Source organism: Dermacentor silvarum, chromosome 10 (genome assembly GCF_013339745.2).
Source record: "Dermacentor silvarum isolate Dsil-2018 chromosome 10, BIME_Dsil_1.4, whole genome shotgun sequence".
Taxonomy (NCBI): Eukaryota; Metazoa; Arthropoda; class Arachnida; order Ixodida; family Ixodidae; genus Dermacentor; species Dermacentor silvarum.
This window is the reverse complement of record NC_051163.1, coordinates 109,323,555-109,336,498: the sequence shown is the minus strand read 5'-3', so window position 1 is coordinate 109,336,498 and position 12,944 is coordinate 109,323,555. Positions and strand designations below refer to the sequence as shown.

The 12,944-nt window shown below is 46.9% G+C and overlaps 1 non-coding gene across 1 annotated transcript; it reads left to right on the top strand.

The window, feature by feature from the left end:
• The first annotated feature begins 5,653 nt into the window (after positions 1-5,653).
• Positions 5,654-5,816, top strand: LOC119432066 (U1 spliceosomal RNA). The gene has a single exon (XR_005188135.1). It is a non-coding gene; the product is annotated as a U1 spliceosomal RNA (small nuclear RNA).
• Positions 5,817-12,944: the final 7,128 nt, after the last annotated feature.

Genomic DNA, 12,944 nt, shown 5'->3' with positions numbered 1-12,944 from the left:
GAAGCACAGCCAAACCAACTCGACAGCACCGTAGCCATGCACCACGACGGCGTGTGTCCCGCGGACGGGACCCGCTTTGCCGAGTTCGAGCTCAGGATCCTGACTTTCTCCATGGAACAGCTGCACCGCCATGTCACTTTGTGCGTCAACGCACGTTTCGGCTGCTCATTCCAGGCCGAGCTGAAACAGCTCAAGGAACACTGCTTCTCCGACTGCTGCGTTCGACGCAAGACCTGCCGGTATTGTGGAAAGGACAACATTCTGGCATGTGATACTGAGCAACATTCTAGGCGCTGCCTACCATGGTAGATGCGAGTATCCAAGCAGAAAACTAGCCAGGAATCGGCACCTCCATTCATGACCGCAGAGACTGAATTGCGCGCAACTTCCATGAATTACACTTGCAGTTTCATTTTGGCGGTCTATGAATAAAAATGAATGTTCCTTTATTCCATGCAACCTTTGAGTGATGATTTAACGCGTACTGTCAACGGCTTGACACAGCGTGAACACGGGTGTGACGTTAGTTAGCTCTAGTATAGAACAAGATACTGTGTAAAGTAGGTTATTTTTATTAAAATATTAATGCGGCTCGAAGTGCTCACAATGGCTTATACATGTGGTTACCCAGTGTCGAGATAGCACAAATTAATGCAGAATCCTTTTTTAGGAAATTGTCGGCAGGCCAGTATTACAGTATGTAGGTAAGTTAGGGGCCATATGAAAGTGGCCATCGTGTTGTTTCGTTCCCGTCTGCAGCGAACATATAAAATGCATTCCCGGTTGTCCTACAAATACCCAGTGTGGCACCGATATTTGATTTACGTGAGGATGAGGGGCGCTCGATGCAGAATCTTTTTTTTTTCGTGTGCCATATGTCCACCAAATGTCCCGAGCAAATTGGGAGCAGTATCCTTATAGTAAAGGAATATAAGTATACCTCGGCGTATGCATGTACGAAGAAAATACTTAAGCACCCACCAAGAGAATCTGAAAATAAAGGGGAAGCGGAATGCAGCAATAATGAAACATCGAGCACTTTGGGGCCACAATATTTATGATCTGATCCGCGTTGTCTGGTAAAGAGTAAAGGTGCCAGAGCTAGGCTTTGCAAATGCCATTATGTGCTTAAAATCGGATATCTTGTCGGCGTTGCATGTTAACCAAAGATTGGCAGGCCGGTTGGCCACAGGAGCCAACGGTAAAAACAACAAATACGACAGTGCAGGGTGAAACGAGTTGAGCTCCAAGGTTTTGAAATCAGAGAAGCGCAGAACAAAATTTGATTCGAAGAAAGACTCGGGAACATGAATCAAAAGAAATGGGCGACTGAAGTGCACAAGTTCCTGTATCGCAATAGCGTGGGTAAAGAACGGAGGCATTAAGACGTCAAGAAAGTTGGCAACCAAGTACAGGGTCACTAAAACTGTAGACATCCTGGGGTCATCGAGAAGAAAGTGAGAGAAAGCGAAAATAAATTGTATGCAAATAATCGAAACAAAAGAAACCATAGAGGTTTAAAAGAGTGGAAAAAAAGAAAGAGATTAGAAGGTACGGTAACCATAGGGCAGTGCTTCGTTATTTGGCGCTCGGGCTCCTTGCCTAAGGATAAGAATATACCGGAGCAAATGTGTGCAGCAAGATGAGGCCTGTGTCTGCTGCGGAAAGAACCCTTAGACCACTCCGCACATCCTAATGGAATGCGAAGGGATTATCTCAGTGAGACCCATTGATAACGTACACCTTCCAAATGTGCTTTGGTTTAAGTGGAATGAAGGATCAACCGGTCGACAGTCGAGATAAGCAAGAGACGTTTAGAGTACTGATAGTATAAAGCAGGGAAGAGATTAATATGACAGGCGACGTTAGAGACATAGGTAGCGTTACAATTTATATAAGTTTTTAGGAAGAGAAAAAAAAAGATTAAGGAGATGTACACAAATAATTGTACAATAAAAGCACGTATGACATTCGAGATTAACTGAAGCATGACACCGTTTTAGGGGGATGTGAATAAGTCATCATCATCGTGAACAGTAGTCTAAATGACCGGTCTTTCGTTCTCACTGCAGTTTACTTTCTATTATGCTTCTTCAATTTGGCCTGCTGGTGGTGGTTGATGATGTTGAAGCAGGGACACTAGCAGTTGTTCAGGTGTCCCCAGCGCATCCTTTCTTTCTTTCCTTCTTCAAGCAGCCACAATTAAGTGGGCTCCACCCGTAGAACTATGTTGAAGCAGCACCACCTGTTGTGGCGATTTGGGTCTCCTGGTTGCACACCGGAAACGTTTTGCACCGCAAGAGCAACACGGACACAAATGAACACAAGGGATGACAGACGAGTGCTCGTCTGTCATCCATTGTGTTCTTTTGTGTCCGTGAATTGGTCTTGGGCTGCAAAACGTTCCCGATGTACCAGCTGTTGGTTGAAGGCCTGGTTGCACACACGTTTGAGGCATTGTGAACCCTGGGTGACATCGCAAAGGAAGCATATCATAAGAAGCCAACAAACAATGACACCAAGGACAACATAGGGGAAATTACTTGTACTAATTAAGTGAATTAAGGTAGCTGTCCCATTCCGGCGGCATGCGCTCGGCATTTTAGTCATTGTTTGCGGACGCACTGTGCTTCCTGCGCTCATTAGACGATTGTTAATTTTATTGAATTAGAAATACTATTTTCTGCACTTTGTAATGATACCTAGTATTACGTATTGCCTAGCTTGAAGCGTTAGCTGACGGCAGTCATAATAGTAGAAGCGAAAAGCGGCGTTCTTGCGGTACTATAGCCTCCGCTGTACTGCGTTTCCGGCTAAACTGTTCAACATAACAAAATGAAATTTGCTGTGTCTTGAATTGAAATGTTATACAAGGTTTCTATGAAAAGAAATTGCGTGTAATGCAATCAGAAATTTATATAGGCGCAAGTAAAGTGGGCAAAACTACAAACGTTTATGAATGAATATCTTTCTTCTTTCTAAACTCAGGACCACAATATTTAGTGGTTTTCGAGGCTACCGTTTACTTATCATCTATGCGAAGTTGTTTTGTGTTCTGATGAATAGGTCGTGAGTTACTATTACTTCAAATTATCAATATATGACTATACTTGGTCACGCATTACCGAAGACTGTACAAAAGTATTCTAGCTGAAACTCTGAAATTTTCAATAATCAAGCAGTAAGCCCTTATGTCAAATTTTATGGAGATAAAATAGGCTTATCGTAATTAGAAAATCTAGAGGGGAGTAGTGAGTTTGGCTAAGTTATCTGCTTGCCAGGTCCGTGCAAACGGACATTCTTTTTCGTGTACACGCTAATTCACACGAATTGTTGCACATTACTAGAACCATACAGTGTCGTGTAATTGCTAGCACTTGCAAGTTTTACTAAGCAGTGATTGAAACTGAAGATTTTCAATAAATAATAAATCACACGGGCAATTTTTGGTGGTGGAGCCATCTGTGCAAAAAGATATCAAGCTGTTTCACGTCAGTTCCAACGTTTGTCAAATGTGGCACCACTAAACATTACAAAGCGGGCAAAAGGCGCAGGAAATTGTTTTTCCTGGTTTCATTGTTCGTCTCAGTCTAAGCACGGCGCCTCCCCCACATTCCTACAAACAAGCACACGTGTCTGCAACCACGCCTTCAATGTAGTCCTACGTGAGTTCACTTACTTGTGGCTGTGAATGTGAAAGGAAGAAAGAAGAAAAATGTGAAAGGAAGAAAGAAAGAAAGCGCCGTGCAGGGTACATCATGAGTTCATGTCAGGCAGCCAGCAGGTCTGGCTATTGTGCCATTGTGCCAAGGAGAATTGCAAATTGCCCTCGCATCCTCTATTTTACAGGCTCGTACGACGATATCGGGAAACTTGATTTCCCCGCGCGATGAGATGCGACGTGTGTGGCAGGGTACTGTGTTTGACTTGTACGCGACGCCGGTGGAACGATAGGATTAGCAGCAAACAATGAGCGTGCCTTACAGACTGCAGCGAAAAGTGCTGACGGCTGCGTGACCTGCAGCATTCCAAGCCGCACGCTACTAACCAAATGCGACGTGTTCTGACGCCCATTGAAGTTTTGAAACAGGTGATTTTCAGTAGGTGCTTTTCTCGTTGAAAGATATATCGTATTTATCCAAGTAATCATCGCACTTGCATAGTGGTCCCACCCCCACTTTCTTTTTCGAGTGATCATCGTACACTTGAAAATCATTGCAGTGACTGCCGTTTGCATATATATGTCGTGCACCATCGCTATCAAAATCTCACACCTAAACCCCACTTGCGGAACGCAGATGTGGGAAATGCTGTAAAACACGCGCGCTTTTGCATTAGGCATAACATACCAACTCTTAATTAAGCACACACACCAGGAGATCGACTCTGTGCTGAACACTGTAGGCACATGCGGAAGGTGTATATGGGAGTTTCGATATCGGCCATGACGATATGCATGACATTGGCAAATCAAGATATGAATTTACGGCTGCTACACACAATTGGTTGAATGTGTATAAGCACAGGCCCTTTGCACATCCCGACCATTCTCTGCACAACTAAACTAATAAGTAATTATGAACCAAGAAATGAGCATCAATCTCCTTCATACCAATAAAAATAAACCGCCACAATTATATGTAGGCATTTTCAACCGCATTCCCAATAGTTAAATCCGCCTGGATTTCTTGCTGTAACAACCCACCACTTTCGCGATAAAACCTTGAAAAACGCCTCGGTCATTCTCAGTCGCATCTCTGGCGTCTGGCTGTTCCGTCCCTTCAAAGGTAATTCTCAGCAGCTCATTCAGGTGGTTATGCAGAAGGCGGCATCTTTCTGACGATGAAACCCGGTTCCGGGTCGAAAAGGAGCGTTTGGCTGTGGCTGTGGTGATCGGTAGCAACAAAAGATGACACACAACTTCTTGCAACTTGGGAAACACGGCGAGAAGGGAAGATAAAAATGCTGTGGATGTCAAATCCTCCTTCAGGCATCGGAAGATGTTCGTCTCCGCATCTAAATTTCTCGCGTGTTCTTCGTCGTGCGGAAAGCCGATTCCTGGGAGGGCTTCCATCCAGTTTACTGTGTGTTGCTTTTGCGGTAGGCCCACGTAGAAAGATCGAAGGGTTGAGGTGGGATCGACAAGTCGCTGCCGAAGGTTGTGCAGAATTAGGGATTTCTACTTTAACTCACGCGTGAGGTTGCTCTTGTTGTCGTCTGTTAATACCTCCACAAAAGTACCATTTTCAAGCAGATTCTCTGCTGACGTTCTTACTTTTTTGAGCACTGCTTCCTCAGAAATCACCGAAATAGCCTCCGTGGTTGCTTCAATCGCAGGAAAAAGATCTACCGCTATCTTTGTAGTTGCGTGGATGACATTGTTTAGAGACGCCAATGGCCCCATGAAAAGATCGAGAAGTGTAATAATTGCGATTGTCTTTCTGAACATAGCTGTAACAGTAGTCCACCAGCTTCACTGCTCATGTCAGCACCATCTTGGTAAATGCTTTCCAAAGCGAGTATCCGTGGCTCAAGTACTTTCAGTATTACAGCCAGCGATCGCTCATTAGAGAGCCACCGAGTTTTGTCTGGCTGCACGAGGTTAAGCTTCAACTCGACAGTATCTTCGATGTTTTCAAGAACACTTAAGCGTTTAGTTACCTGGTGTCGAGCTCCTGATGATCATTCAGGTCGGTGCTCCGTACCGAGGTTAGCCATTGCATTACATTTGTCTGAAGCACGCGACTACCCCAAACCTGGGTCAGATGGGACATGTAATTCTTGGTAGTGGGGCTCGGCGTGCTCGCCAGCCCCTTCACGTTTCAATCCACTCAAGCGTTTTGGACTCTTACTCAAGCAAGAGTAGAGTGATGAGACGAGATTGGGTCCTTTTGATTCCCTTCGACGACTCTGCAGCACGCACTAGGGCAAGCTGGAGTAAACGACCTCTGCAGTGAGTAAAACAGAGACGAGGGTTGCATTTCTGTGTAAGTAAAGCCTGCACCCCTCCGTGCCTTCCATAGAAATTCGCAGCCCCATCAAATGAACAATAAGCCATCTTGGCTGCGTCGAGCCCAGACTTGCTCAACTCGTGCAAGATATGCGTGGTCACAGAATAAGCCGATACGCCAGAGATAACTACGACGTCGAGGAACGCGTCCGTCGGTTGGCGATTGACATCACGATAGCCTATGCAGTGACTCAGGATTTCGCGTCCATTAATGTCGGTGCACTCGTCGGCGATGTAGTAAAACATCTTGAACGTGTAAACAGAGGTTTGTATCTTTTCAAGAGCTAGTTTCGTCACCGTCGCCCCACATGCTTCCAACCAGTCAGTTGAATTCCTTGCAGAAAGGCAATGCGCATTTGCGGGTCTTGTCCGGAACCACTGCTTGATTTCAGGATTCATAATGAAAAACGTACTCAGCAAGGATCGTTTGTTCGTAGTGTAGGCTACTTCTTGCTTGAAAAGAAAGTAGGATGCTAGAGCCATGTTCTTTCTCATAACCTTAGTTTGATCGTATGCACTTTTTTAGCCTCATTTATGACCTCTGAAATTGTCTGCGACTGGCTCAAAATGTTCACAGCATGTTTGTAGTGTCCTGAGGCGTCGTGCTTCGCGGCCTTTTCACCAAGCTTTCATGCATTGAACTTAGTGACTAGCATAATAACTCATGCACCGCCCGTTTTTCCGTCAACAAGAAGCTTCCCTCCATTATATGCCCTATTTGAAAATTTTCCGCCATTAGCCGTCACTGTATCCTCTATGAAGGAGAATCTCGGACCGATGAATGTCCTTTCGTCTGAGCGCACTCTTCAGTGGTCGGTTCCGGGCTTTCTGGCGGAAAGCTACACTCAGATACACTAGTGGAAGCTTCCCTTTGTTTTACAGTTTGATCTTGATTGGACGTTTTCAAAGGAAGGAAGAAGCTCCGCATAGGTTGTTGCCGCTTGATTGCCGGCGTAATCTATACAAAAAATTGTAAGCCAGATCATCGAATTCTCATGTGGGTTCATTACATCTACTGTATGATCTGCTGTAACGAGTCTGCTCGAGGGAAACGAAGCCGCACAGGCCGCGGCCCGCGATCACGTCAACCTGGCCTCTCTCGCTGCCTCGCGAGACCCTCGACCGCCTGGTACGCGATGGAATCGGAGACCGTACCCCCCACGTATAACGCCATCCTCCAACACTACCGACTGGGACACAGGGTGTGCCCTCCACCTCACCCAAAACTGACCAAAGAGGAAAGCACCGCATTCCGAAGACTGCAGAGCAACACGCACACCCGAGGCATCCTCATGCGTCGCCATCCACCCGACACTACACACCTACAACTGCCCGATTTAAGTCGTGCCAGACACTCTGGCTCATTTACTACTCGAGTGCGCATGGCGCCCCGAAGACACCGTTACCAAGCGTACAACGACCGCAGACGTGAACCTCCTCGCCGTGACGTGGGAGGCCAAGATCTCCACCCCAGCCCTTGACGACCAACGACATCTTGTCGCCAGAGCGCGGGACGCTATTGCGGCCAGAGGATTCCTGGAATGAGGGATTCTCCCACCTATAGAGTGATCCAAAGCTCAAACGCTCGGGAACATTGTCTCGAAAATTAAAGTTTATTTCATCATCAACAACGCTTATTACTTTTATTCTATTGTTCAGGAAAAAATACAGCAAACATGAGCGAAGAAATAATCTCAAGACCAGGGAAATAATAAATTCGCGAATAAGAAAGATTACCATGTAGCATACCGGGGATATTATGCTATAAACAGAGATCAAAATTCTGCGCAGGATTCTGACAATGAAAGGCGTTAATGTTATCGACTATGATGAAACAAATCAGCGTTTAGCTATATTTAGGCGTAGGATATATCTGGGTGTATTAAGCCCTCCGAATCGAAAACAATGCCAGAAAGGTTGGTCATCTAAATGTAGTCTTCCGTTCAAAAAATTTGATCAGTTTATTACGCAACATCTATTTCTGTAAGATATTAAGAAGTATGACATATTGGGCAATTCGCTAATTATGAAGCTATCAAATTATGCTTGAGTATCGTTTCGACAGTATTAATGTAGTTTTTGTTATTAATATAAAGACAAAAATCGAAATAAAGAAATGTTGTGTCCGAAGGCCAGTCAACAAAAGGATTACTTACCGTAATGCGGAAAATCTGTGGTCAGAAGTGGTTGGGAACAGCAGCAAGTTCATCGGATGGTGACGTTTTGACTGCCTCAGTCTGCCTGTGTCTGACATAAAAGCGAATTAAACCATGCGGCACGCTGCTTTATAAACGCGCTTGAAAAATCTAGAAACGGAAACGGACGTCGAGAAAGTGGGTGGGCGCCGCAGTACGTGGAAGGCTATGTCCCTTTCCCTCTATCGTCTTGACAGCTGTGGAATCTTCTCCAGCCTCCCTTCAGCCCGCGCCGCTTAGCCTGGAGGAAGAGGGCCTGGACCGCGTGCTGGGACATGTTCGCTGGCGCGCGCGCGCCTAGGAGTTTGTTCGAGAAGCATCTTTTTTCTATTTCCCCGACGCGCGCACCGTAAACGCTCGGCGCTGTCCATAGCGGCCTTAAAAACGGCGTGTCACCGCCGCTGACGGGGACGGATGCGGCGTTTGGTTGAGCCTTCGGATGCGGCATTCTGCTCGGTGCCACCACGCGGCAACACCGCCTTGCTGCACGCTTCCCAAGCTTGCGCCCTGGCCCTGACGCTTTGAAGGCCGGGTGGTCGTCGCATTCACCGTACTTTTTTTCGTGTTGGAGTCTACCATCACAAGCAAGCTATGGACAATGTTTCCTTTCCCTTACATATGCCCTTCTTCCGGCCCTATTACACAAAATTTGCCATCGCTCGTAAGAACCACAGAAAGAAAAGTTATTGCGAATTGAGGGGGTGCCTTCAGAAAAACAAGGGGCGTGTACACCCCCCCCCCCCCCTCCTCCTAGGAGGTGTGTAGGGAAACCACTGCAAAAAACGTGTGGCTAATTCTAAGCAGGCGAAATATGACCTGACTTCGTCGTAGAATTACGCGCAAGCGTAGCTATATGCTTTCGCGTTTGTGAAATCGGCGAAATCGCCTTTTTCGCCGCCAGGAAAGCGAGCGCTGGAGGAGGAAGGCGCCTGGAAGTGACGAGATTCGGCGCGTTCGCGTCCTTTCCCTTTGTTCTTCGACGCCGCGGGGCTTGCTGGGCGTGTTCGCGGCGTTCATACACTTGCGCGTAATCCGCCTACTCGAAGTGAAACGTCACTGTAATTTTACCGCGAAGCTGTATATGGCTAGCAGATTCGTCCGTCTGTCGCCTGTACGCAGAAACTGTCATCATCACTAATGGCTCGAGCGTCGTCGTCGTCTTCCACAACTGGCTCGTTGGCGCCCCATGGTGCAACGGCGCGAACGCGCTCAAGCCACTTCTGCAGCGTTCATCGTCGTCGTATTATTCCACACGTGGCTCATGCGCCGCTCATCATTCCAGCGTAAAATTTCACTTCTGTTGTGTCGTTGTATTTGGGAGGCCGCGTTTACGTGAGTATGAGCCATTGCTTCAGGCGGTATGAGACATTCATTGTCGTACGTGACGGAAATATTCAATTTTGAAGCAATTTAATTTTTACGAATAGCAATCGGCAATGCGACAACGGCGGACTGCGGGCATATCGTCAGTGACACTTCAGTCGCTGCTGAACGTGTGTGTAACCATTTAAGAAACACTAAGACGTAACTGTTTCGTGTGATGACAGAGAGCGATAGGCTGACAAGGCAAGTCCTCGTTTATTATTCCGTGCTCCTTTTTAGACTATACACATTCTGGCCAGAGTTGCCAGACCATATGACGAAACATCATGCTTCCTTAGGGCACTGTATAGTAAACCGACTGTAATAAGCAAAAACAAAACGCCGAAACAAAATGCCGAAACTTCAACATAGACATGAAAAAAAAATACACTCGATAAGCTACACAATTTGTTCGAAGTCCTTTGCGTATGACAGCTTCGATGGCGGGCGCTTGATGCGAGTCGATCTTCTAGAACTCTGTCCCGTATCGCTGCACGCCCCTGCCACACCTTTGTCATTTGCCTGGTTGCCACCTTCCTCGGGTTCTTTGTCCTCCATCACACTCGGATAGTGAACAGTGGTATAGTTAAGAAAGGTAAGCAAGCTTTGTTGGGTCTTTCAACCTGCGAGTGTTTCGGCCTGGTGACACGCACCCACGCCATTTCAAGGCAGACTAGTCTGGGAGAGCAGATAACGGCAGAATTTCCGGAGTTGTTCAAAGGACTCGGCTGTGTCAAACGTCCCTACAGGATCACAATGATAGACGGAGCCAAGCCAATAGCGGTGCCAGCAAGGCAAGTGCCACACGCGAGACAGGCCCCTTTGCGAAAGGAACTGAAGCGCATGGAAGCCGAAGCCATCATCGTGAAAATGGAGGAACCGGCAGAGTGGATGAGTCCACTGGTCATTGTTGAAAAGAAGGGCGGAAGAATTCGAATCTGCATGGATCCGCGGCGCCTAAACGAGAACATCAAACGCGAATGGTACGAGCTTCCCAGAAGGGTAGACATCGAGGCAGATTTAGCAGGAGCCAGGTGGTTCAGCAAACTTAACGCTAACCGGGGGTTTTATCAAATACCGTTGGACGATGCGTCGTCAAGAATTTGCACGTTCAGTACCCCGTACGGGCGATACAGATTCTTGAGACTACCATTTGGTCTATGTTCTGCTTCGGAAATATTTCAGAGAGAAATCAGTGACACATTAGACAGGGTCCCTGGTGTGCGTGTATACATAGACGATGTGCTGGTATGGGGAACGACAAAAGCAGAGCACGACAGACGTTTACGGGCAGCACTGACAGCAATACGTTAAGCCGGTTTCACGCTCAACGCTGAGAAATGTATATTTGGCTCGCAAGAAATCAAATTTCTTGGAGACCTTATCTCGAATGAAGGAATCAAACCGGACGAAGAGCTCGTGAAGTGTGTCGCCAACATGCCAACCCCAACGTCAAAGCAGGAAGTAAGAAGAATGCTAGGCGCAGTGAATTATTTGGGAAAGTACATCCCTTGTTTGTCTTAAAAAAAAACAGCGGTGCTGCGCAGTTTAATGCGTGAAAGGGCGTGTTTCGAATGGAGCAGCGTTCACCAGAAAGAGTGGGAAAGTATTCGCGCGTTACTAATGTCAGCACCCGTCGTAGCAGTTTTCGACCCATGGAAACAAATCAAGATAAGCGTTGGGAATGCGTTGGGAGCCGCGCTGATGCAGCTTCATGATAAAGGCTGGCGGCCAGTGGCGTATGCATCGCCTGCGCTCACGGAAACCGACACAAGATACGCGCAGATTGAAAAGGAGGCGCTGGGAATCACGTTTGGGTGCGAGAAATTTGGCGAGTTCATTATTGGCACAAAGAAAGCAGTAGAGAATGATCATCAGCCTCTATTGGCAATAGCAAAAAAGGAACTCTGTGAAATGCCTCCTTGTCTGCAGCGATTCTTCTTGCGACTAATGCGTTTTGAATTTACCTTGCACTTTGTGCCAGGAAAGAAACTGCTACTAGCCGATGCGCTATCCCGGATCCCAGCTCAAGACAACATTCGGCCAAGCGAAGATGAGGGCGTCAGCGTGCAGGCTGCTCAAGTCCTGGAAAGCCTCGTCAGTGACAAGATGAAAAGAAAACTGCAGGCAGAGACGCAACAAGACGAAGAGCTGAGGCAATTCATAACATGCCTAGAACAAGGTCAAATAACGGGTCCATTCGCTGCAGTGAAATCGGAGCTGTCGTACGTTGATGGAGTATTAATGAAGGGTTGCAAAGTGGTTATTCCAAGGCAACTGCGCAGGGAAATGCTGGAACGCATGCATGAGGGGCATCTCGGGCTCAACAAAATGAAAGCAAGAGCAAGGCTTCTTATGTATTGGCCGGGAATGCAGAAACAGATCGAACAGTTCAGTGCGAAGTGCAGCACGCGCTGCCAGTTTGCATATCGCCAACCGGCTGAGCCGGTCATCAACAGCCCTGCCCCAAGTTTTCCGTGGAAAGGGTTGGAGTAGATCTGTGTGAACACTCGGGGGTTTCGTACGTGGTAGCGTACGATGCACATTCAAATTACCGGAAGTAGAGCGTCTGACACAGACGTCGAGTGAAAGCGTCATCAGAAAACTTGAAATGGTGTTTGCAAGGCACGGCATTCCGCTGGAGATACACACCGACGGGGGCCCGCAATTAACCTCCAGTGCGTTTCATAACTTTGCGCGGGTGTGTGACTTTCACATGTGATTTCCAGTCCCAGGTTCCCGAGAGCGAATGGTCTGGCCGAAAACAGAGTGCAGGTCGTAAAACGCTTCTTGAAGAGAACGAAGCACGCCAAAGTTGCCAGACCATATGACGATACAGTAACTAATAAATGAGAAATACTTTATTGTACCGTCGCGATTAACACAGTGATGAACACCGGCGCCGCACGTTTCAGCTTCGCTTGTTAACCATCTGTACAGAGTGATTGAGCGGTGATTTTTTATAGGCTGCCAATTTTCTATGTCGGGCTTAATTACGTGTAATTATTAAGTGTTTCGCTGTTTGACGTACTTTGTCAAAAACTCCTCATTTTCATTTTCTTCAAATATGTGGCGGGGATAGCTACAGAAGAGGTGCCAGCTTTCGTTGTTATCCAATTTCTTCACTGGGCATTCTCACACGTACTAAGAAGTGCCGCATTGCTCAGGGACCGGCTATGAAAAAGTGAGGAAAATGTGGTGCCGTTTATGGCTGAATAAGAAGGTTGTTCACTGTTTGAATGTATACTCAGGAAATATGTAAGGGTGGCATATGACCTCTGCAGATGGAGTGACCACACGTTCGCTTCAACATAAAGGTTTTCTATGGGGCTTGTCCTGAAGGCGCCGGTCACGAGGCGGATTCCTTGATGGTGAAC